The sequence below is a fragment of the Pseudophryne corroboree genome, chromosome 4 (genome assembly GCF_028390025.1).
Source record: "Pseudophryne corroboree isolate aPseCor3 chromosome 4, aPseCor3.hap2, whole genome shotgun sequence".
Classification (NCBI taxonomy): Eukaryota; Metazoa; Chordata; class Amphibia; order Anura; family Myobatrachidae; genus Pseudophryne; species Pseudophryne corroboree.
Genome location: NC_086447.1, coordinates 495,967,117 through 495,993,614, shown reverse-complemented (window position 1 = coordinate 495,993,614; position 26,498 = coordinate 495,967,117). Strand labels below are relative to the sequence as shown.

Sequence of the window (26,498 nt, the reverse complement as noted above, 5' to 3'; positions counted from 1 at the left end):
GGCGCACAGCTGCGGTGCTGTGCGCCTACCTTTATCTGAAGACAGGAAAGTCTTCTGCCGCCGATTTTTCCGGACCTCTTCGTCTCTTCTGGCTCTGTAAGGGGGCCGGCGGCGCGGCTCCGGTGACCCATCCAGGCTGAACCTGTGATCGTCCCTCTGGAGCTAATGTCCAGTAGCCTAAGAAGCCCAATCCACTCTGCACGCAGGTGAGTTCGCTTCTTCTCCCCTTAGTCCCTCGATGCAGTGAGCCTGTTGCCAGCAGGTCTCACTGAAAATAATAAACCTAAACTAAAACTTTCACAAAGAGCTCAGGAGAGCCCCTAGTGTGCACCCTTCTCGTCGGGCACAGAAAATCTAACTGAGGCTTGGAGGAGGGTCATAGGGGGAGGAGCCAGTGCACACCAGGTGATCCTAAAGCTTTCTTTAGATGTGCCCTGTCTCCTGCGGAGCCGCTATTCCCCATGGTCCTTACGGAGTTCCCAGCATCCACTAGGACGTCAGAGAAAAAGACTCACCAGTGTCCTAAAAAATGCAGTTGTACCCAATGTCCACTTAACCACGGACATGTGGACAAGTGGAGCAGGGCAGGCTCAGGACTATATGACTGTGACAGCCCACTGGGTAGATGCATGGACTCCCGCCGCAAGAACAGCGGCGGCGGCACCAGTAGCAGCATCTCGCAAACGCCAACTCTTTCCTAGGCAGGCTACGCTTTGTATCACCGCTTTCCAGAATACGCACACAGCTGAAAACCTCTTACGGCAACTGAGGAAGATCATCGCGGAATGGCTTACCCCAATTGGACTCTCCTGTGGATTTGTGGCATCGGACAACGCCAGCAATATTGTGTGTGCATTAAATCTGGGCAAATTCCAGCACGTCCCATGTTTTGCACATACCTTGAATTTGGTGGTGCAGAATTATTTAAAAAACGAGAGGGGCGTGCAAGAGATGCTGTCGGTGGCCAGAAGAATTGCGGGACACTTTCGGCGTACAGGCACCACGTACAGAAGACTGGAGCACCACCAAAAACGCCTGAACCTGCCCTGCCATCATCTGAAGCAAGAAGTGGTAACGAGGTGGAATTCAACCCTCTATATGCTTCAGAGGTTGGAGGAGCAGCAAAAGGCCATTCAAGCCTATACAACTGAGCACGATATAGGAGGTGGAATGCACCTGTCTCAAGCGCAGTGGAGAATGATTTCAACGTTGTGCAAGGTTCTGCAACCTTTTGAACTTGCCACGCGTGAAGTCAGTTCAGACACTGCCAGCCTGAGTCAGGTCATTCCCCTCATCAGGCTTTTGCAGAAGAAGCTGCAGACATTGAAGGAGGAGCTAACACAGAGCGATTCCGCTAGGCATGTGGGACTTGTGGATGGAGCCCTTAATTCGCTTAACAAGGATTCACGGGTGGTCAATCTGTTGAAATCAGAGCACTACATTTTGGCCACCGTGCTCGATCCTAGATTTAAAACCTACCTTGGATCTCTCTTTCCGGCAGACACAAGTCTGCTGGGGTTCAAAGAACTGCTGGTGACAAAATTGTCAAGTCAAGCGGAACGCGACCTGTCAACATCTCCTCCTTCACATTCTCCCGCAACTGGGGGTGCGAGGAAAAGGCTCAGAATTCCGAGCCCACCCGCTGGCGGTGATGCAGGGCAGTCTGGAGCGACTGCTGATGCTGACATCTGGTCCGGACTGAAGGACCTGACAACGATTACGGACATGTCGTCTACTGTCACTGCATATGATTCTCTCCCCATTGAAAGAATGGTGGAGGATTATATGAGTGACCGCATCCAAGTAGGCACGTCAGACAATCCGTACTTATACTGGCAGGAAAAAGAGGCAATTTGGAGGCCCTTGCACAAACTGGCTTTATTCTACCTAAGTTGCCCTCCCACAAGTGTGTACTCCGAAAGAGTGTTTAGTGCCGCCGCTCACCTTGTCAGCAATCGGCGTACGAGGTTACATCCAGAAAATGTGGAGAAGATGATGTTCATTAAAATGAATTATAATCAATTCCTCCGTGGAGACATTCACCAGCAGCAATTGCCTCCACAAAGTACACAGGGAGCTGAGATGGTGGATTCCAGTGGGGACGAATTGATAATCTGTGAGGAGGGGGATGTACACGGTGATATATCGGAGGATGATGATGAGGTGGACATCTTGCCTCTGTAGAGCCAGTTTGTGCAAGGAGAGATTAATTGCTTCTTTTTTGGTGGGGGTCCAAACCAACCCGTCATTTCAGTCACAGTCGTATGGCAGACCCTGTCACTGAAATGATGGGTTGGTTAAAGTGTGCATGTCCTGTTTATACAACATAAGGGTGGGTGGGAGGGTCCAAGGACAATTCCATCTTGCACCTCTTTTTTCTTTCATTTTTCTTTGCGTCATGTGCTGTTTGGGGAGTAGTTTTTGGAAGGGCCATCCTGCGTGACACTGCAGTGCCACTCCTAGATGGGCCAGGTGTTTGTGTCGGCCACTAGGGTCGCTTAGTTTAGTCACACAGCTACCTCATTGCGCCTCTTTTTTTCTTTGCGTCATGTGCTGTTTGGGGGGTGTTTTTTGGAAGGGCCATCTTGCGTGACACTGCAGTGCCACTCCTAGATTGGCCAGGTGTTTGTGTCGGCCACTAGGGTCGCTTATCTTAGTCACACAGCTACCTCATTGCACATCTTTTTTTTCTTCTTTGCGTCATGTGCTGTTTGGGGAGTAGTTTTTTGAAGGGCCATCCTGAGTGACACTGCAGTGCCACTCCTAGATGGGCCAGGTGTTTGTGTCGGCCACTAGGGTCGCTTAGCTTAGTCACACAGCTACCTCATTGCGCCTCTTTTTTTCTTTGCGTCATGTGCTGTTTGGGGGGTGTTTTTTGGAAGGGCCATCCTGCGTGACACTGCAGTGCCACTCCTAGATGGGCCAGGTGTTTGTGTCGGCCACTAGGGTCGCTTAGCTTACTCACACAGCTACCTCATTGCGCCTCTTTTTTTTCTTCTTTGCGTCATGTGCTGTTTGGGGAGTAGTTTTTGGAAGGGCCATCCTGCGTGACACTGCAGTGCCACTCCTAGATGGGCCAGGTGTTTGTGTCGGCCACTTGGGTCGCTTATCTTAGTCACACAGCTACCTCATTGCGCCTCTTTTTTTCTTTGCGTCATGTGCTGTTTGGGGGGTGTTTTTTGGAAGGGCCATCCTGCGTGACACTGCAGTGCCACTCCTAGATGGGCCAGGTGTTTGTGTCGGCCACTAGGGTCGCTTAGCTTAGTCACACAGCTACCTCATTGCGCCTCTTTTTTTCTTTGCGTCATGTGCTGTTTGGGGGGTGTTTTTTGGAAGGGCCATCCTGCGTGACACTGCAGTGCCACTCCTAGATGGGCGAGGTGTTTGTGTCGGCCACTAGGGTCGCTTAGCTTAGTCACACAGCTACCTCATTGCGCCTCTTTTTTTCTTTGCGTCATGTGCTGTTTGGGGGGTGTTTTTTGGAAGGGCCATCCTGCGTGACACTGCAGTGCCACTCCTAGATGGGCCAGGTGTTTGTGTCGGCCACTAGGGTCGCTTATCTTAGTCACACAGCTACCTCATTGCGCCTCTTTTTTTCTTTGCGTCATGTGCTGTTTGGGGTGTGTTTTTTGGAAGGGCCATCCTGCGTGACACTGCAGTGCCACTCCTGGATGGGCCAGGTGTTTGTGTCGGCCACTTGGGTCGCTTAGCTTAGCCACACAGCTACCTCATTGCACCTCTTTTTTTCTTTGCGTCATGTGCTGTTTGGGGAGTAGTTTTTTGAAGGGCCATCCTGCGTGACACTGCAGTGCCACTCCTAGATGGGCAAGGTGTTTGTGTCGGCCACTTGGGTCGCTGAGCTTAGTCATCCAGCGACCTCGGTGGAAATTTTAGGACTAAAAATAATATTGTGAGGTGTGAGGTGTTCAGAATAGACTGAAAATGAGTGGAAATTATGGTTATTGAGGTTAATAATACTTTGGGATCAAAATGACCCCCAAATTCTATGATTTAAGCTGTTTTTTAGGGTTTTTTTAAAAAAATACCCGAATCCAAAACACACCCGAATCCGACAAAAAAAATTCGGTGAGGTTTTGCCAAAACGCGTTCGAACCCAAAACACGGCCGCGGAACCGAACCCAAAACCAAAACACAAAACCCGAAAAATTTCCGGTGCTCATCACTAGTAGAAACAGACATAGCGTTTATTCTGGAACTTAGCAAACAAATGTCTCTTTGAGCATCCCTCATATATAACGCAGCATCTTTTATATGCCCTAGGGCAGGGGTGTCAAAGACAAGGCCCGCGGGCCAAATCCGGCCCGCCAGACCTCGTCTGATGGCCCGCGGTGCCGCCGCCATGAAACCCCCTTCTCCCGAGTGCCCAGCTCGGGGGGGGGCGGGGTTTCGCGGAATGACGCGATTGCGTCGTGACGTCACGGCGCAAACGCGTCATTCAACGAAACCCCGTCGGAGGAGGGAGAAGGGAGCCGCGCAGACGAGGAGGGAGAGGCGGCTGAAGAGCGGCGAGAACCGCTTCAAATGTAAGTCAGCCCCTCTCCCTTCCTCTCTTTCTCTCTCTCTCCCTCCTTCCACCACCTGCCGCAATGTGTAAAATGGGGACCTGTACCTGCCGCTATGTGTAAAATGGGGACCTGTACCTGCCGCTATGTGTAAAATGGGGACCTGTGCCTGCCACAATGTGTAAAATGGGGACCTGTGCCTGCCACAATGTGTAAAATGGGGACCTGTACCTGCCGCTATGTGTAAAATGGGGACCTGTGCCTGCCGCAATGTGTAAAATGGGGACCTGTGCCTGCCGCAATGTGTAAAATGGGGACCTGTGCCTGCCACAATGTGTAAAATGGGGACCTGTGCCTGCCACAATGTGTAAAATGGGGACCTGTACCTGCCGCTATGTGTAAAATGGGGACCTGTGCCTGCCACAATGTGTAAAATGGGGACCTGTGCCTGCCACAATGTGTAAAATGGGGACCTGTACCTGCCGCTATGTGTAAAATGGGGACCTGTGCCTGCCACAATGTGTAAAATGGGGACCTGTGCCTGCCACAATGTGTAAAATGGGGACCTGTACCTGCCGCTATGTGTAAAATGGGGACCTGTGCCTGCCACAATGTGTAAAATGGGGACCTGTGCCTGCCACAATGTGTAAAATGGGGACCTGTACCTGCCGCTATGTGTAAAATGGGGACCTGTGCCTGCCGCAATGTGTAAAATGGGGACCTGTGCCTGCCGCAATGTGTAAAATGGGGACCTGTGCACTATAAAAGGGGGCACATGGCTGGGCACTATAAAAGGGGGCACATGGCTGGGCACTTTAAAAGGGGGCAGATGGCTGGGCACATATAAGGCAGGTGGAGCGGTAAATTTTGGATAGACCTACAGATACAACCGGCCCTTTGATGGGGACCAAACTGCTGATGCGGCCCCCGATGAATTTGAGTTTGACACCCCTGCCCTAGGGTCATTAAAATGGTATCCTTATCTATGGTCTCAATTTCCGTAGATAAGGAGTCTGTCCATTCTGCGACAGCACTACAAACCCAGGCCGACGCCATTGCCGGTCTAAGAATTGTACCTGAATGTGTGTAAATGGACTTCATGGTAACCTCCTGTCTGCGATCAGCAGCATCCTTGAGGGTAGCCGTATCTTGGGATGGCAGCGCTATCTTCTTTGATAAACTTGTTAAAGCCTTGTCCACCTTAGGAGAAGACTCCCATCGTATCCTATCCGTTTGCGGGAAAGGATACGCCATAAGAATCCTTTTGGGAATCTGCAGCATCTTGTCTGGAGATTCCCAAGCCTTTTCGCACAGCTCGCTCAGCTCATACGAGGATGGAAAAGTGACCTCAGGCTTTTTCTCTTTGTACATGTGTACCCTCTTGTCAGGGACAGGGGGTTCCTCTGTGATATGCAAAACATCTTTTATTGCAATAATCATATATCGAATGCCCTTAGCCACTTTTGGCTGTAATTTTGCCTCCTCATAGTCGACACTGGAGTCTGAATCCGTGTCGGTATCTGTGTCCATTATTTGGGACAATGTGCGCTTCTGAGACCCGGAAGGTCCCGGTGACACAGGGACAGGCATGGTCTGACTACCTGACTGTTCCCTAGCCTCAGCCTTGTCTAATCTCTTGTGTAATAAATTTACACTAGCACTCAAGACATTCCACATCTCCATCCAGTCCGGTGTCGGCACTGCCGACGGAGATCTGACATTCATACACTCCGCCTCCTACTTAGGTGAGCCTTCCACTTCATACATGTCGACACACGCGTACCGACACACCACACACACACAGGGAAGCTCTTATCTGAAGACAGTTCCCCACCAGGCCTTTTGGAGAGACAGAGAGAGAGTATGCCAGCACACACCCCAGCGCTATATAACCCAGGCAAAACACAGAATGTTTCCCCAGTAGCGCTGAAATAACACGTTTTTCGCCAATTATGTGCCCCCCCCCTCTTGAAAAACCCACTGTCACCTCAGTAAGCAAGGGAGAGTCCGGGGAGCTTCCTCTCAGCGCTGTGCTGTGGAGAAAAATGGCGCTGGTGAGTGCTGAGGGAGAAGCCCCACCCCCTCGGCGGCAGGCTTCTGACCCGCTCAAATTATTAAAAAACATGGCGGGGGCTCTTTATATACATGTACAGTGCCCAGCTGTACATGTATATATGTGTTTATGCCATAATAGAGGTTTATATTGCTGCCCAGGGCACCCCCCCTGCGCCCTGCACCCTTACAGTGACCGGAGTGTGTGAGGTGTATGGGAGCAATGGCGCACAGCTGCAGTGCTGTGCGTTACCTCAGTGAAGATCACAAAGTCTTCTGCCGCCTTTGAAGCCTTCTTACTTCTATCTTCTGGCTCTGCGAGGAGGACGGCGGCGCGGCTCTGGGATGAACTCCAGGGTGAGACCTGTGTTCCGACTTCCTCTGGAGCTAATGGTGTCCAGTAGCCTAAGAAACAGGACCTTGAAACTCAGAGAAGTAGGGCTGTTTCTCTCTCCTCAGTCCCACGATGCAGGGAGTCTGTTGCCAGTAGTGCTCCCTGAAAATAAAAAACCTAATTAAAATGCTTTCTTAGCAGGAAACTCAGGAGAGCTCCCTGCAGTGCACCCATCTCCTCTGGGCACAGTATCAAACTGAGGTCTGGAGGAGGGGCATAGAGGGAGGAGCCAGTGCACACCCAGAGTAAAAGTCTTTCTTAAAGTGCCCATGTCTCCTGCGGAGGCCGTCTATCCCCATGGTCCTTACGGAGTCCCAGCATCCTCTAGGACGTTAGAGAAATCACATCTTCCACAGATTTTCTCCAGCACTCAGCATGAGATTCAGACTTATCTAATCTCCTATTGATATGATGCATACTATCACATATTTCTTTCACCCATGCAAGCTCTTGGTGTGCCGGCAGCGCCACCACATTACACTTCTGTGTCCCTAAAATGGTTTCCTCCGGGGAGGAAATCCCTGCCTCTGACATGTCTTACATACAGACACACTGGGACTTATAGGGGACAGACCCACAGTAAAATCTGTCAGAGGTACACAGTTTAGGAGCAGCCAGTTCACAACCCCAGCGCCAGTATCTAATGCCTGTGAACACAGAATGCCCACTGACATGCAGCGCTTTTTACACAGTAAAACACACTTGTAAAGCACCAAATTCGCTTGTGCCCCCCCCCCCCCTGTTTTGCACCCTGATACTTGTAGTCAGAAGTGAAGGAGGACCAGCAATGTCTCTGCAGCCTGAGGAGAGAGAAAATGGCACTGAGCAGTGTGCTGGCTGCCTGAGGAAGAAGCTCCGCCCTTTTTACCTCAGAAACTTTTCACAATATTTATACTGGCGGGGGTAGGGCTGTGCCTGGGCATCTTATGCCCCCTTTTTGCCATTTAATAGAGGTGTTTTTGCTACCCAGGGCGCCCCCCCCCCTGCACCCTGCAGTGCCTGTGTGTGTGGGCAGCAATGGCGCGCTGCGCTCCCGCCGGCCGCTCTGTACCTCAGCCGTCACTTTTCTTGTTAGAAGATCTGTCTTCTTCTACTCACCTGTCTTCTGACTTCTGGCTCTGTGAGGGGGGTGACGGCGTGCTGTGGGAGTGAGCATCTAGAGACGGCTAGCGTTCAGTACCCTTCAGGAGCTAATGGTGTCCTGTCAGCCAGAAGCAGAGCCATGAAACTCTTCAGGAAGTTGGTTCCTACTTCTGCCCCCTCAGTTCCACGAAGCAGGGAGACTGTTGCCAGCAGTTCTCCCTGAAAACAAAAAACCTAACATAAGTCTTTTCAGAGAAGCTCAGTAGAGCTCCCCTAGAGTGCATACAGTCTGCCTGGGCACATTTCTAAAACTGGGGTCTGGAGGAGGGGCATAGAGGGAGGAGCCAGTTCACACCCATTGAAAAGTCTTAAGAGTGCCCATGGCTCCTGCAGAACCGTCTATACCCCATGGTCATGAAGTGGACCCCAGCATCCTCTAGGACGTATGAGAAAATAAGATTCTAAACCTACCGGTAAATCTTTTTCTCCTAGTCCGTAGAGGATGCTGGAGACTCCGTAAGGACCATGGGGTATAGACGGGCTTCGCAGGAGACATGGGCACTATAAAGAACTTTAGAATGGGTGTGCACTGGCTCATCCCTCTATGCCCCTCCTCCAGACCTCAGTTAGAGAAACTGTGCCCAGAGGAGACGGACAGTACGAGGAAAGGATTTTGTTAATCTAAGGGCAAGATTCATACCAGCCCACACCATCCACACCGTATAACATGGAATATACTAACCTGTTAACAGTATGAAACAAAACAGCATCAGCCCGAGACTGATCAAAACTATAACATAACCCTTATGTAAGCAAAAACTATATACAAGTCTTGCAGAATTTAGTCCGCACTGGGACGGGCGCCCAGCATCCTCTACGGACTAGGAGAAAAAGATTGACCGGTAGGTTTAAAATCTTACGTCCTAGAGGATGCTGGGGACTCCGTAAGGACCATGGGGATTATACCAAAGCTCCAAACCGGGCAGGAGAGTGCGGATGACTCTGCAGCACCGATTAAGCAAACATGAGGTCCTCATTAGCCAGGATATCAAACTTGTAGAATTTTGCAAAAGTGTTTGAACCCGACCAAGTCGCCGCTCGGCAAAGCTGTAATGCCGAGACGCCTCGGGCAACCGCCCAAGAAGAGCCCACCTTCCTAGTGGAATGGGCCTTTACCGAATTACCGTAGAATGAGTCTGCTGAATCGTGTTACAGATCCAGCGAGCAATAGTCTGCTTAGAAGCAGGAACGCCAATCTTGTTGGCTGCATACAGGACAAACAGAGCCTCTGTTTTCCTAACCCGAGCCGTCCTGGCTACATAATTTTTTAAGGCCCTGACTACATCAAGGGACGTGGAATCCTCCAAGTCCCCTGTAGCCACAGGCACCACAATAGGCTGGTTCATATGAAAAGATGAAACCACCTTTGGCAAAAATTGAGGACGAGTCCTCAATTCTGCTCTATCCACATGGAAAATCAGATAGGGGCTTTTGTGAGACAAAGCCGCCAATTCGGATACCCTCCTTGCAGACGCCAAGGCCAACAACATGACCACCTTCCAAGTGAGAATTTTTAATTCCACTGTTTGAAGAGGTTCAAACCAGTGAGACTTTAGGAACCGTAACACCACGCTAAAGTCCCATGGCGCCACTGGAGGCACAAAAGGAGGCTGTATGTGCAGCACTCCCTTTACGAAAGTCTGGACTTCTGAGAGAGAAGCCAATTCCTTCTGAAAGAAAATTGATAGGGCCGAAATCTATACCTTAATGGAGCCTAATTTCAGTCCCATATCCACTCCTGTTTGCAGAAAGTGGAGACGACGGCCCAGATGGAAATCTTCCGTAGGAGCATTCTTGGCCTCACACCAAGATACATACTTTCTCCAGATACGGTGATAATGTTTTGCCGTCACCTCCTTCCTAGCCCTCATCAGAGTAGGGATGACTTCTTCCGGAATGCGTTTTCCAGGTAGGATTCAGCGTTGAACCGCCATGCCGTCAAATGTACCCGCGGTAAGTCTTGGAACACGCAGGGACCCTGTTGCAACAGGTCCTCTCTGAGAGGAAGAGGCCACTGATCTCCTGTGAGCATTTCCTGAAGATCTGAATACCAGGCCCTTCGAGGCCAATCTGGAACAATGAGTATTGTCTGCACTCTTTTTCGTCTTATGATTCTCAATATCTTTGAGATGAGTGGAAAAGGAGGAAACACATAGACCGACCGAAAACCCACGGTGTCACCAGGGCGTCTTCCGCGGGTTCACTACGGGTGGCCGGCGGTCGGGCTCCCGGCGACCAGCATCCCGGCGCCGGGAGCCCGACCGCCGGCTTACCGACAGCTTGGCGAGCGCAAATGAGCCCCTTGCGGGCTCGCTGCGCTCGCCACGCTACGGGCACGGTGGCGCGCTACGCGCGCCACACTATTTTATTCTCCCTCTATGGGGGTCGTGGACCCCCACGAGGGAAAATAAGTGTCGGTAAGCCGGCGGTCGGGCTCCCGGCGCCGGTATACTGAGCGCCGGGAGCCCGACCGCCGGCAAACAGAAGACCACCCGTCTTCCGCTACTGCCTGAGGGTCCCTTGACCTGGCACAATACCTCCGAAGCTTCTTGCTGAGGCGTGACGCCATCATGTCTATTTGAGGAAGTCCCCACGACTTGTTATCTCTGCAAAAACTTCTTGATGAAGTCCCCACTCCCCTGGATAGAGATCGTGTCTGCTGAGGAAGTCCGCTTCCCAGTTGTCCACTCCCGGAATGAAGACTGCAGTCAAAGCGCTTACATGATTTTCCTCCCAGCGAAGAATCCTGGCGGCTTCCGCCATTGCCACTCTGCTCCTTGTTCCGCCCTGTTGGTTTACATGAGCCACGGCTGTGACGTTGTCTGACTGAATCAGAACCGGTAGGTCGTGAAGAAGATTCTCCGCTTGACGCAGGCCGTTGTATATGGCCCTCAATTCCAGTACGTTGATGTGAAGACAAGCCTCCTGGCTTGACCATAGTCCTTGAAAGTTTCTTCCTTGTGTGACTGCTCCCCATCCTCGGAGGCTCGCGTCCGTGGTCACCGGAACCCAGTCCTGAATGCCGAACCTGCGACCCTCTAGAAGGTGAGCACTCTGCAGCCACCACAGGAGAGACACCCTGGCCCTAGGGGACAGGCTGATTTTCTGATGAATATGAAGATGGGACCCGGACCACTTGTCCAGAAGATCCCACTGAAAAGTCCTCGCATGAAACCTGCCGAAGGGGATGGCCTCGTAGGACGCCACCATTTTCCCCAGCACTCGAGTGCATTAATGGACTGACACCCTTTTCGGTTTCAACAGGTCTCTGACCAAGTTCTAGAGTTCCTGGGCTTTTCCCATTGGGAGAAAAACCCTCTTTTGTTCCGTGTCCAGAATCATGCCTAAGAACGATAGCCGAATTGTTGGCACCAACTGTGACTTTGGTAGATACTGTCAAAGTCAGAAAAATGTCTCAATGCACTGACAATGCTAAATTCCCTTGTCGTATAAACAACCCTTTATGAAGCTAAGAACACTGTACGCTGTTTGCTTAAGAAATACCGTATGGGTACGCTATCTGCGTAACGATCGCTAAGCCGTAGGCGAGACGCTCAAGCGTCACGTTCGCTCACGGCCCAGTGATCACAGGACACGTTATTGGTTATGTCTAGGGGAATGATTCGCTGTAGCGTAGCCTACGCTCGAGACCACGAGGAGGTCACCAGCGATGCAGACGCTCACAACACTATACCTTTATGTTAAAACCTTATACCAATGAAATACACTGAATACCTTAATGTGAGTACAGGGTGTAAGTGCAACCTTGTGTAACCTGACTAACTACAAAGCTGCTTGAGCGTCACCGACGCTCAAGTGAACACTTAACACTATAGAAAATACACAGATACTGGTTTAGGTTCCAAAGCCTATTAACTATGTATTATAACTAATATACTTGCAAAAAGGAATCACAGTACAAATGATACACTACAGTATAACATAAACCACCTAACCAGATAACTATACAGGAAACACACTACAATACAATACAGTTAAGTTTAAGGAGAAATAAGAGAAGATGAGAAGTCAAGAGAGAGAGAGAGATTTGAGAGAGATTGGCTCACAATAACATTAAAAGACAATATGGTTGCAGCGAAGCTTACACATGTGAGGAACAATCGCTGCGCAGTTAATCAATGCTGAGAATCTTTGTTTAGAAAGTACTTGAGCTTACCCATGCTGCCTGTCCCTATATACACAACACCCAGCTACACAATCGTCCCTACAATGCCGCATGGGGCAGAAGCTAGACTCCATTTTATTCCAAAATGTCCAAGCCTCAAAACAATGCATATGTTCTGATTTTACAATTCCAAACAATCTAAATCACCTTTCACAATTTCAAGCAAACACAGTATCTCTATAACCAGAGCATATGAGTTATCACAAGACCAGACCACCAGGTACTCACAAGTATCAGCCTGCCATTGCTACCAGCACATATTCAAAAGTACTGCATGGTGGTATTTATGATTAACAAGATCCCAGCTACCATCACAGATTCCACAGGGCACCAACACTAACACCCAACAATCATCACAGCCAAGTTACAATATCCTATTTAAACCAGAAAGCAATATGTCTATATTTCCTTCTATAGCCATGTGATTCTATACTTAGCCTTTGGGAAGGAATTCTGTCCTGGGGATGTAGCCGCCATGCTGCTTGATGCTAGCTTAGTTCTGAGTGTCAGTCAGCCCTGTGATCTCCAGTGGGTATATCATACCTGCATTCCAGCTGTGGGGGTGTGTCAACCACAGGAAGTGTGTGTCCCTCCCAGCATGTGAGCCAGCTGCATCAGTGGCCTTGGTTATGTAACACAATGGGTGATGACCAACACATTCCTGTCTAGTGAGAAGCTATTGTTTGGCGAATACAAAACAGAATCCTGTCTGGGTTTTGTTCTATATTCATGATGTCCACTTTCAGTTGAGACAATGACATCTCAGCCCTCATTCTCCTGTATACAAATCCAGCCCCATTTGTAAACACAGGTGTTGGCCCTCCTTATTGAGTCTCAAAAGCTCAGTGTAATTAAAGGCTATTGTACTCCGTCTGCGGGAAAGATACTGATTTGGAGTACAATTGATCTTCAATTACTATTCCTGTGTTTACCTTATGCATGTGTAGATATGAGGCCCTCTTAACATGCAAACTATTGTTTGGGGGATCTCTGAGGTCAAAGAGACATTTGAGACCTACTGATGCCTGTCTCCAACTGTTCAGATGCGTGACTAAGTAAGAACAAATAATAATAAATAAATGGACATAACTTCTTATGTCCATAACTATTCGCACGAGCAATTAATACGCTCCAAACCAACACCGGAATATTGCTAATTAAATACTCTTCCGATGGGTACCAAACACTGCTGTATGATTCCTGTTAGACCCTTCGTACGATGCAAAGAGGGACTCCTCAGCTCAGGGACATTCTATTTTAACCAAACTTTCAGAATCTATCAAAGGGACCATGATCTATAAACTACATTAATTGTGAACAGTTGTAACGAATGGGTCGCACGCTACGACTACGTAAACTCTACCGTAAATACGCATACCGCGCCTGCGAGTGCACGCTATTGCGGGTATGCGCCTCCACGGGAGAGCGCACGCATGCGCAGCACGGACCAGTGTGCGGTGCAAATATGGCAACGTGCATAGAGACATTTTTCTGACTTCGACAGTCCACCCTTTGGCAGTCAATAATAACTGCCACAAAACGTTTAAGGAGAAAAATGTAAGTCAGGGGTTAATTGATTTCCATGGTGGGGTAAGGAAGAAGAGAGGAGTAGGTGTGAAAAGGGTATGACATAGTGAGAGAGTAGAAGCATGTGTGTATGAGTCCATGTTTGGAGGGTCATGTATCATCGTGCCGTACGTGTGGTAAATCCAGCTTCGAGGTATTGCGAAGTATACATTTGAATTCCTTCTTATCCCGTATCAAGGGTCTGTGGATGGGCTGTCAAACTCTACCGAGCTCATTTTGGCTTTTAGTTGTAACAAAATGGGGATGCACATTTTAGTTGATGATACATGAATGGGGGAGGTATGTGGTTGCTGATATCTGTGCCTGTATTCCCTATCGTCTATGTGTGTTATTACCTGAGGGTTGTAGAGATGAAGATAAAGAACACTTATGGAGAATGCAATGATATTCTATGTCAGGGAAATGTACATCTGTCGTTGAGGTTGTGTTCGGTATCTGTTGAGAGTCGTCTTCTTTGCGCTGTATTGCTCCTTAGGCATGAGCAAATAGCTTTGTCTGAGCCATCAGATTTACAAAAAATGTTGGGCTAGCGTGAGTTTAAAAGTACTAGGGAAACTGGGGATCCATGGCAAAGTTCATCAAGTGTCCATATCATAGGTTGTCAAAACTTCATCTTTGGTGCTTGTCTGTTGTCTGTATAGCGTCTCGTCAACTTCCACGTCCAAGGGGGTCTTTGCATCTTTAAACCATGGAAACATGAGTGAGAAGAGAGAGAAAAAAAAAAAAAAACAAAAGAGATAGAGAACAATTCATGTGCATATATACATTACATAACTCGACAATAACCATCAATAAGAAAAGAGAAACAAAGCATTTTTAAACATTGTAAGAAAACATTGTTAGCATTAGAAAAACATTGTCAGACTTATTAGGCTGTCATATCTATGTGTCTAATGGTCTCCCTGAGCAGTCCCTTCCCACCAGCACCTGCATTACTCCACTGTCTGTATCTGGCCAGAAATACATTGTGGCGGAGGTCATGCTGGGGTTTGGTAGACTTCTGCAAGGACCAAGTGGATATGCAATGTGTGAATTCTTACCACTACTAGTCAGAGATGGGGATAGAGAGAGGGAGAGAAAAACATTTTTCACAAATACATTTACAACTTTTCACCTGGTCATTCCTGTGTCTTTAGTGAATGACCTCCCACTTCATTAACCGTTACTTCAGGCTTGCCTCTATTCCTAATAATCACCTTTCCTGCCTATGTGATCCTTGATTATAATGGTGTGTATTGTAATTTTGCTCATTTCTTGGTCTAGGGGGTCTAACTTTATGTGGGTTATTACAGTTGCTAGCACAATGCCCTTCTCTTTTGCACAGATCACAAATCCTTAAGTTCCTCCATGTGCCAATGGCCTGGGGTTTTGGTTGATTTGATGCCTCCTCAAACGCTTGGATGCTCATCACCATCAACCGCTTTCCCTGTACCTACCTGATTCCTTGGATACCATGATTATGTCGTTGTCTAGGGAGTTGATATACCTTCTGTGAATCTTTGATCATACAGTTAGATCTTTCCTAGGATCTGGGTAATCAGACATGATTGATCTCAATTCTGTCCGGGACCAGGGATGGCGCATTGCACTGTCCTTGACGGGAATGGTTCCCTGATCGTCAGTCTTCCCATTGGGGACTGTGATCACCCTGACAGGACTAAACTCAATTACATCACCTTGTTTTGGTCTTATAATATGGGGTACATTTGTTTGTGCGTGATATAAAACATTGTACGTACCTGTGGACACGACCTCACATGACCCTCCGTTAGGGGGTTTGATTATTGCCTTTACCAATTTGGTCGTGTCCACCTGGATGTCTTGTAGGATGGCTTCTGGAAGAGGTGCCGACATCGTTCTGGGCTCACTTTCTTGTTTGTATTCCTGAGGGAGGTTTGACATGGGGTGCAGCTTGCACAGGTTAATAGTTGTACATTCAACAGTATTACAATAATCATTGTTACATTTATTACACTTATTCTTATAATCTATATTACAGTTGCTAAGAGCGTTTTTATTGTTCACCCTTGTGTCTTTCTCTCCGCAATCAACCCCTCTCCTGATGCCACTGTCTCTCCTCTCAAGATAAGAGTCAGAAAAGTCAATAGACTCTTTTTGTAATTCACTTTCCTGTTGCCATAACTGTAAATATTCATAATGTTTATTTTGTCTCTTCGTTGGTTCAATGAGACTTATCCTCCTCCTTAAATTTTGTAACACTACTGGACTGAAGCTACCTATTCTTGGGAATTTGTCCCTGTCTTGTACAGTCATTCTCTCCCATTCATCACATAAAACCTCTGTGTGACTACCGTATTTTTCACACATTACATATCGTGCCGACCCAACTGGTCGGTTCTCTGAATCAACCCGAACCGAGGTTGATCGCCCCCTACCTGAACAAATGGCCCCCATAATCTGCAGGCGTTGCTTATTCCTCCTTGGATCTTTATCTCAAGGTTTTCAGCGAACCCTTACAAACAAACCAAGATGTCCTTGGGCAGGCCGGCGGTGGTGGTTTATCAAGTACCCCACATACTTCTCGCCCACGTTGGCCTGTGCTGCAATCACTGTATCCAGGGCTGCGGTACCCAACCCAGGGCCCCTGTGAACCTTTATTTACTGGGGCGCGTTCCCCAGCAAGTATCGGTTGTTGGATAGTTCCTGAGTGACCAGCGAACTTCCCTTCCAAAAATAAAAAATTACACAAATCACGTCAGAATGTACAAATAGCGTTTGTGACCACTTTACTCTAATGGTATTAGGTCAGATTACTAACTACTGCACACAATTACGTGTGGTCCAATCGTTCAGTACACAAGCACTACTTGTTATGTACTGAGAGATCAATGGAATCGATGTTTCCGGCCGCGATTCCTTCAGCAAGAGCTTATGGCCTATATGGGTTCTGCACCAACACCCCAGGCGTTGTGCCACTGGACTTTTATAGCGGACCTCTTTGTCTATTTTACCTGTTACCTTATGACCTCCTGGTCTGTTACCTTATGACCTCCTGGTCTGTTACCTTATGACCTCCTGGTCTGTTACCTTATGGTCCGCTATACTCTAATGCTCAAATATTATTTAACCAGGGATGCCTCCCTAGCCACCGTATATGTCACTTACACGTATGTCCCTTGACGAGTACCCGGCTTTCCTTTTGGTTCCACCTTACAGTTATATAAACTTTTGTATACAAAACACACTCACTCAACACATGTACACTTTTGTTTCTATATCTATTTCTGCGCAGAAATTTGTCTTTAGCCCAACAGTGTTACCAATTAGGAGCAGGATCTGTTAAACTAAATTTCAGATTCTCCAAAAATAGACTTGCGTTATTTTCCGCGTCGCGTTATCTACCGCTGTGCGTTACTTATCGCCTTTGCGTTACTTCACTTTATCACAACTTGAGCTACGTGGGCGTAACCGGACGCTACGTTGCGTAATGTACACTGCGTGCGTCTGCCTTTTGGATTGCGTACGCTAGTCTTTGTTAGCGACACGTGTACGCAATGCAAAGGATCCACCGTAACACAATATATTTTTATCAATGTAAATGATCCCTGATCATCTACCGCAATCCACACTGACTGCCTTGTATCTCAGACAAACCGTGTGTTTGTTCTATACTTTAACTATTACCTCTACTATGAAATAACAGCAAATCTCTTTTTAGCACTTTCTATCAACTATAAAATTGGCAAACAGGAATAGTGATATACGAAAATGAAACAGAAATGCAGATATATGCGTGCGTACGCAAGACAAAAGAAAAATAAACAGTTTTAAAAGGACACAAGCGTTTTGTTCTTACTTCCGGTTACCGGGTTCCTTCAGCACTCTTTATCTAAGCGAAACAGACGCTTATCCCGCCAGCACTATGAGACAATCTCCCACCCTTTGCTGGGGGATAATGTCTGCTGATCTACCTAGTGCAGATGTGAGAAGTATAGGACGAGTTCCCAATTGACAATGCTAAATTCCCTTGTCGTATAAACAACCCTTTATGAAGCTAAGAACACTGTACGCTGTTTGCTTAAGAAATACCGTATGGGTACGCTATCTGCGTAACGATCGCTAAGCCGTAGGCGAGACGCTCAAGCGTCACGTTCGCTCACGGCCCAGTGATCACAGGACACGTTATTGGTTATGTCTAGGGGAATGATTCGCTGTAGCGTAGCCTACGCTCGAGACCACGAGGAGGTCACCAGCGATGCAGACGCTCACAACACTATACCTTTATGTTAAAACCTTATACCAATGAAATACACTGAATACCTTAATGTGAGTACAGGGTGTAAGTGCAACCTTGTGTAACCTGACTAACTACAAAGCTGCTTGAGCGTCACCGACGCTCAAGTGAACACTTAACACTATAGAAAATACACAGATACTGGTTTAGGTTCCAAAGCCTATTAACTATGTATTATAACTAATATACTTGCAAAAAGGAATCACAGTACAAATGATACACTACAGTATAACATAAACCACCTAACCAGATAACTATACAGGAAACACACTACAATACAATACAGTTAAGTTTAAGGAGAAATAAGAGAAGATGAGAAGACAAGAGAGAGAGAGAGATTTGAGAGAGATTGGCTCACAATAACATTAAAAGACAATATGGTTGCAGCGAAGCTTACACATGTGAGGAACAATCGCTGCGCAGTTAATCAATGCTGAGAATCTTTGTTTAGAAAGTACTTGAGCTTACCCATGCTGCCTGTCCCTATATACACAACACCCAGCTACACAATCGTCCCTACAATGCCGCATGGGGCAGAAGCTAGACTCCATTTTATTCCAAAATGTCCAAGCCTCAAAACAATGCATATGTTCTGATTTTACAATTCCAAACAATCTAAATCACCTTTCACAATTTCAAGCAAACACAGTATCTCTATAACCAGAGCATATGAGTTATCACAAGACCAGACCACCAGGTACTCACAAGTATCAGCCTGCCATTGCTACCAGCACATATTCAAAAGTACTGCATGGTGGTATTTATGATTAACAAGATCCCAGCTACCATCACAGATTCCACAGGGCACCAACACTAACACCCAACAATCATCACAGCCAAGTTACAATATCCTATTTAAACCAGAAAGCAATATGTCTATATTTCCTTCTATAGCCATGTGATTCTATACTTAGCCTTTGGGAAGGAATTCTGTCCTGGGGATGTAGCCGCCATGCTGCTTGATGCTAGCTTAGTTCTGAGTGTCAGTCAGCCCTGTGATCTCCAGTGGGTATATCATACCTGCATTCCAGCTGTGGGGGTGTGTCAACCACAGGAAGTGTGTGTCCCTCCCAGCATGTGAGCCAGCTGCATCAGTGGCCTTGGTTATGTAACACAATGGGTGATGACCAACACATTCCTGTCTAGTGAGAAGCTATTGTTTGGCGAATACAAAACAGAATCCTGTCTGGGTTTTGTTCTATATTCATGATGTCCACTTTCAGTTGAGACAATGACATCTCAGCCCTCATTCTCCTGTATACAAATCCAGCCCCATTTGTAAACACAGGTGTTGGCCCTCCTTATTGAGTCTCAAAAGCTCAGTGTAATTAAAGGCTATTGTACTCCGTCTGCGGGAAAGATACTGATTTGGAGTACAATTGATCTTCAATTACTATTCCTGTGTTTACCTTATGCATGTGTAGATATGAGGCCCTCTTAACATGCAAACTATTGTTTGGGGGATCTCTGAGGTCAAAGAGACATTTGAGACCTACTGATGCCTGTCTCCAACTGTTCAGATGCGTGACTAAGTAAGAACAAATAATAATAAATAAATGGACATAACTTCTTATGTCCATAACTATTCGCACGAGCAATTAATACGCTCCAAACCAACACCGGAATATTGCTAATTAAATACTCTTCCGATGGGTACCAAACACTGCTGTATGATTCCTGTTAGACCCTTCGTACGATGCAAAGAGGGACTCCTCAGCTCAGGGACATTCTATTTTAACCAAACTTTCAGAATCTATCAAAGGGACCATGATCTATAAACTACATTAATTGTGAACAGTTGTAACGAATGGGTCGCACGCTACGACTACGTAAACTCTACCGTAAATACGCATACCGCGCCTGCGAGTGCACGCTATTGCGGGTATGCGCCTCCACGGGAGAGCGCACGCATGCGCAGCACGGACCAGTGTGCGGTGCAAATATGGCAACGTGCATAGAGACATTTTTCTGACTTCGACAGCACGTTGCCATATTTGCACCGCACACTGGTCCGCGCTGCGCGTGCGTACGCTCTCCCGTGGAGGCGCATACCCGCAATAGCGTGCACTCGCAGGCGCGGTATGCGTATTTACGGTAGAGTTTATGTAGTCGTAGCGTGCGACTCATTCGTTACAAATGTTCACAATTAATGTAGTTTATAGATCATGGTCCCTTTGATAGATTCTGAAAGTTTGGTTAAAATACAATGTCCCAGAGCTGAGGAATCCCTCTTTGTATCGTACGAAGGGTCTAACAGGAATCATACAGCAGTGTTTGGTACCCATCGGAAGAGTATTTAATTAGCAATATTCCGGTGTTGGTTTGGAGCGTATTAATCGCTCGTGCGAATAGTTATGGACATAAGAAGTTTATGTCCATTTCTACTATTTACTCATACTCAGGTATGCGGCGGGAAACCTAGTTCCCCACCCACCTGAGCTGTTTGAAATCGTCACAGCCCACCTGTATGAATCACCCTATGACCTTTTGTTGTGATACAGGGTCGAATTCCTTCATCCAATGGACAATGGGATTGTAGGACCAGGAGATTGCATTGTGTGTGGGGCATAAATAGGCAGGCCGACCACATCCAGCTCTCACTCTTCAACGGTTCTCATTGCTGAAAATCGGGTGCTGGATGTCCAGGCGCATGCGATCGTTTACCCTTGTGCGTAAGTTTCTCTCCGTTATCATTGTCTTTCTGTGAGCCAATTTCTCTCATCTCTCTCCGTCTCCCTCTCTCTCTTTCCCTTCTCTCTCTCTCTCGTATCTCCCCTAGACCAGTATTGTATTGTATTAGATAGTATTGTTTAGTTCTGTGGTTAGGAAGTCTCTGTTATATTGTAGTGTATCATTTGTACTGTTATCCCCTTTTTACAAGTATACTAGATATAATACAGTTAATAGGCTTTGGAACCTAAACCAGTATCTGTGTATTTTCTATAGTGTTAAGTGTTCACTTGAGCGTCGGTGACGCTCAAGCAGCTTTGTAGTTAGTCAGGTTACACAAGGTTGCACTTACACCCTGTATTCACATTAAGGTATTCCGTGTATTTCATTGGTATAAGGTTTAGACATAAAGGTATAGCGTTGTGAGCGTCTGCGCCGCTGGTGATCTCCTCGTGGTCTCGAGCGTCCGCTACGCCATAGCGAATCATTACTCTAGTCATAGCCAATAACGTGTCCTGTGATCACTGGGCCGTGAGCGAACGTGACGCTTGAGCGTCTCGCCTACGGCTGAGCGATCGTTACGCAACTAGCGTACCATTACGGTACTTCTTAAGTAAACAGCGTACAGTGTTCTTAGCTTCATAAAGGGTTGTTTATACGACAAGGGAATTTAGCATTGTCAATTGGGGACTCGTCCTATCCTTCTCATATCTGCACTAGGTAGATCAGCAGACATTATCCATCAGCAAAGGGCGGGATCATATTCCTTGCAGTGCTGATTGGATAAGCGTCTGCTTCGCTTAGATAAAGAGTGCTGAAGGAATCCGGGAACCGGAAGTAAGAACAAAACGCTTGTGTCTTTTAAAACTGTTTTATTTTTCTTCTGTCTTGCGTATACACGCACGCATACATTTATCTGCATTTCTTTTTCAATTTCGTATATCACTATTCCTGTTTGCCAATTTTTATAGTTGATAGAAAGTGCTAAAAAGAGATTTGCTGTTATTTCATAATAAAGGTAATAGTTAAAGTATAGAACAACACACGATTTGTCTAGGAGACAAGGCAGTCAGTGTGGATTGCGGTAGATGATCAGGGATCATTTACATTGATAAAAGTATATATTGTGTTACGGTGGATCTTTGCATTGCGTACACGTGTCGCTAACAAAGACTAGCGTACGCAATCCAAAAGGCAGACGCACGCAGCGTACATTACGCAACGTAGCGTCCGGTTACGCTCACGTAGCTCAAGTCACGGAAAAGGTGAATTAGCGCAAAGCGATAATTAGCGCAAAGGCGATAAGTAACGCACAGCGGTAAATAACGCGACGCGGTAAATAACGCAAATCTATTTTTGGAAAATCTGAAATTTAGTTTAACAGATCCTGCTCCTAATTAGTAACACTGTTGGACTGAAGACAATTTCTGCGCAGAAATAGATATAGAAACAAAAGTGTACATGTGTTGAGTGAGTGTGTTTTGTATACAAAAGTTTATATAACTTTAAGGTGGAACCAAAAGGAAAGCCGGGTACTCGTCAAGGGACATACGTGTAAGTGACATATACGGTGGCTAGGGAGGCATCCCTGGTTAAATAATATTTGAGCATTAGAGTATAGCGGACCATAAGGTAACAAGACCAGGAGGTCATAAGGTAACAAGACCAGGAGGTCATAAGGTAACAGACCAGGAGGTCATAAGGTAACAGGTAAAATAGACAAAGAGGTCCGCTATAAAAGTCCAGTGGCACAACGCCTGGGGTGTTGGTGCAGAACCCATATAGGCCATAAGCTCTTGCTGAAGGAATCGCGGCTGGAAACATCGATTCCATTGATCTCTCAGTACATAACAAGTAGTGCTTATGTACTGAACGATTGGACCACACGTAATTGTGTGCAGTAGTTAGTAATCTGACCTAATACCATTAGAGTAAAGTGGTCACAAACGCTATCTGTACATTCTGACGTGATTTGTGTAATTTTTTATTTTTGGAAGGGAAGTTCGCTGGTCACTCAGGAACTATCCAACAACCGATACTTGCTGGGGAACGCGCCCCAGTAAATAAAGGTTCACAGGGGCCCTGGGTTGGGTACAGCAGCTCTGGTTACAGTGATTGCAGTACTGGCCAACGTGGGCGAGAAGTAAGTGGGGTACTTGGCAAACCGCCACCGCCGGCCTGCCCAGGACATCTTGGTTTGTTTGTAAGGGTTCGCTGAAAACCTTGAGATAAAGATCCAAGGAGGAATAAGCAACACCTGCAGAATTATGGGGGCCAGTTGTTCAGGTAGGGGGCGATCAACCTCGGTTCGGGTTGATTCAGAGAACCGACCCGTTGGGTCGGCAAGGTACATCATGGGTGAAAAATACGGAAGTCACACAGAATCTTTATGTGATGAATGGGAGAGAATGACTGTACAAGACAGGGACAAATTCCCAAGAATAGGTAGCTTCAGTCCAGACGTGTTACAAAATTTAAGGAGGAGGATATGTCTCATTGAACCAACAAAGAGACGAAGTAAACATTATGATTATTTGCAGTTATGGCAACAGGAAGGTGAATTACAAAGAGATTCAATTGACTTTTCTGAATCTTATCTTGAGAGGAGAGACATGGCATCGGGGAGGATTATGGTTGCGGAGAAAAGCACAAGGTTGAACAATAAAAACGCTCTTAGCAACTGTAGTATAGATTATAAGAATAAGTGTAATAACTGTAACAATGATTATTGTAATACTGTTGAATGTACAACTATTAACCTGTGCAAGTTGCACCCCATGTCAAACCTCCCTCAGGAATACAAACAAGAAAGTGAGCCCAGAACGATGTCAGCACCTCTTCCAGCAACCATCACAAAAGCCATCCAGGTGGACGCGACCAAATTGGTAAAGGCAATAATCGAACCCCCTAACGGAGGGTCAGGTGAGGTCGTGTCCACAGGTACGTACAATGTTTCATATCACGCACAAACAGATGTACCTCATATTGTAAGACCAACACAAGATGATGTAACTGAGCTCGATCTGGCCAGGGTGATCTCAGTCCCCAATGGGAAGACTGACGATCAGGGAATCATTCCCGTCAAGGACAGTGCAATACGCTGTCTCTTGTCCCGAACCGAATTGAGATCAATTATGTCTGAATTTCCTGATCCTAGGAAAAATCTAGCCAAATGTCAAAGGTTTATTAAAGAACTAGGAAACGCCACAGAACCCACCAACAAAGAATGGCGGACAGTGCTGAGGGCATGTTTGCCCTCCAGTGTTGACCCTGAAAAGTTCATTGCTGATTGTAAATTAAACACGGAGGTACCTTGTATGGAAGAACACAATCAGGAATGTATTAGGCAGATTAACCGACAGTTAGGAATATATTTCCCAGCTGCTGTCAAGTGGAATGAAATTTTCTCCATAAGGCAAAACGAAAAGGAAAATGTTTCTAATTATTTCAATCGAGCACTGCAAATAATGGCTAGAAACACTGGGATCGCAGACATCAAGACAAATGCACAACATAAAGGAATAGCGGTTAAGGTATTAATGAATGGTTTAAAGGATGAATTAAAAACAAAGGTACAGACCACCAACCCAAACTGGAGAGAGATCTCGGTGGCCGCACTAAGAGAGGCCGTCATTAATCATGATCAGAATATCACCAGGTACAGAGAGTCACTAAGAGATAAGTTAATGGCAACAAATATACAGGCCCAAACCACAAGACCACCCCAACAAAAGCCACACACCCCTGCGAGAAATCCAGATATGGAAATCTGTTACAATTGTCATAAAAAGGGACACATTGCAAGAGATTGTAGACCAAGAAATGAGCAAAATTACAATACACACCATTATAATCAGGGATCACATAGTCAGGAAAGGTGATCATTAGGACTGATGGTAAGCCTGAGGTAATGGTTAGTAAATTGGGAGGTCATTCACTGAAGACACAGGAATGACCAGGTTAAACGTTGTAAATGTATCAGTGAAATGTTTTCTTTTCTTTCTCTCTCTCTATCCCCATCTCTGACTAGTATTGGTAAGAATTCACACATTACATATCCACTTGGTCCTTGCAGAAGTCTACCAAACCCCAGCATGACCTCCGCCACAATGTATTTCTGGCCAGATACAGACAGTGGAGTAATGCAGGTGCTGGTGGGGAGGGACTGCTCAAGGAGACCAGTAGACACATAGATATGACAGCCTAATAAGACTGACAATGTTTTTCTAATGCTAACAAGGTTTTCTCAATGTTGACAATGTTTAAAAATGCTTTGTTTCTCTTTTCTTATTGATGGTTATTGTCGAGTTATGTAATGTATATATGCATATGAATTGTTCTCTATCTCTTTTGGTTTTTTTTTGTTTTCTCTCTCTTCTCACTCATGTTTTCATGGCTTAAAGATGGTATGTCACCCCTCAGTTGGACCAATGGTAATGCCAGATTTTTGCTCCTTACAGAAAGATCGCCGGTTAGGAAGGAATATTGCATCACCAGAATGTTCGTTTGGAAGACTGAGAGACAGCACCTTTGAGAGGACAGCAGAACAAGAAGAACAACAAGACGAGAGAACTTATTATCGTAACAAGTTCTCTCCCCCTCAAACTGTTTTCTTATACCCCCTTTACAAATTTCTTCTTCTCTCATCCTGTAAGATGGACTTGCCCCAAGAGACTGTGATCCGGATTTTGATGTTAACCATGATGTTGACCAGAGCAGTCTGTTCCGGCGAGAGTACCATAGAGGTCGAAAGAGGTTCTGGAATGGGTTCCGATTATGATGATGGAGGCGTAGTTTTCCAAGATCAACCAAACCAACAAGCAAAGGCGAGTATCAGAAAACGATCCGATAGAAGAAATTGTGATGGATTGTTAGCTGAAGAAAATTGTATCTGTAGGCTCTGTGATAATCTGGTTGAAGATGGATGCATAAAGAAATGCCAATCTAGTTTTAATATCCATATAGACCGGCATCCATTGAGTGACTATCACTCCTTAGTGGGTAACGTGTTAAACCAAACAGATTGTTGGGTATGCTCTCAAGTACCTCAGGGTCACAGCAAATCAGGGCTAGTACCATTTCCTTTAACGTTAGGGGAGGTACTTGAGCTAAGTGGTGGGAGACCGGTGGACCGGAGGTTTAATATCTCCAGCCCTCCTAGTTTGAAGCTCCACCAATACCATGTGGATAGGTCCCTCTTATGTTTCAACATCTCCAATCCCAGAAAACCGGGAAATTGGGAAGTGTCATGGAGCAACCTTACCATGACCTTTTCACACAGAGCAGATAGAATGCCTACAGATACAGAGCTGGTACGCCACATAGCCAGTAGAGGAAAATCTTTTCGGTATCGATATACCTTAGGAAATAGGATTACTAGAGTTGGAGAGGTATCACCAGGATACTGTGCACATATCGTACAAACTGATACGTGCATTAGGCAGATGGAAGAATTAGGGTCAGGAGATTTCACCTGGAAGGTTTGTAACATGGTCATGTCCTTCTCCGTCCCATACGTTCTCCCCGATGACGCATATTTCATATGCGGGAGAAAGGCGTACAAGTGGCTTGCCCCAAACTCTGAAGGATTGTGTTATATTGGAAAAGTATTGCCTGAAGTGATGACTGTTACACATGACAAAATGAAGGACATACACCGTGGTGCCCAAGCTCCTTATACTCACACTC

General features: G+C 46.4%; 1 long non-coding RNA gene across 1 annotated transcript in view; it reads right to left on the bottom strand.

Moving 5' to 3' along the window:
* The window catches only part of LOC134909844 (uncharacterized), a 210,520-nt gene that overhangs the window by 171,330 nt on the left and 12,692 nt on the right, over nt 1-26,498 (bottom strand). The gene's annotated exons all lie outside the window — the stretch shown is intronic.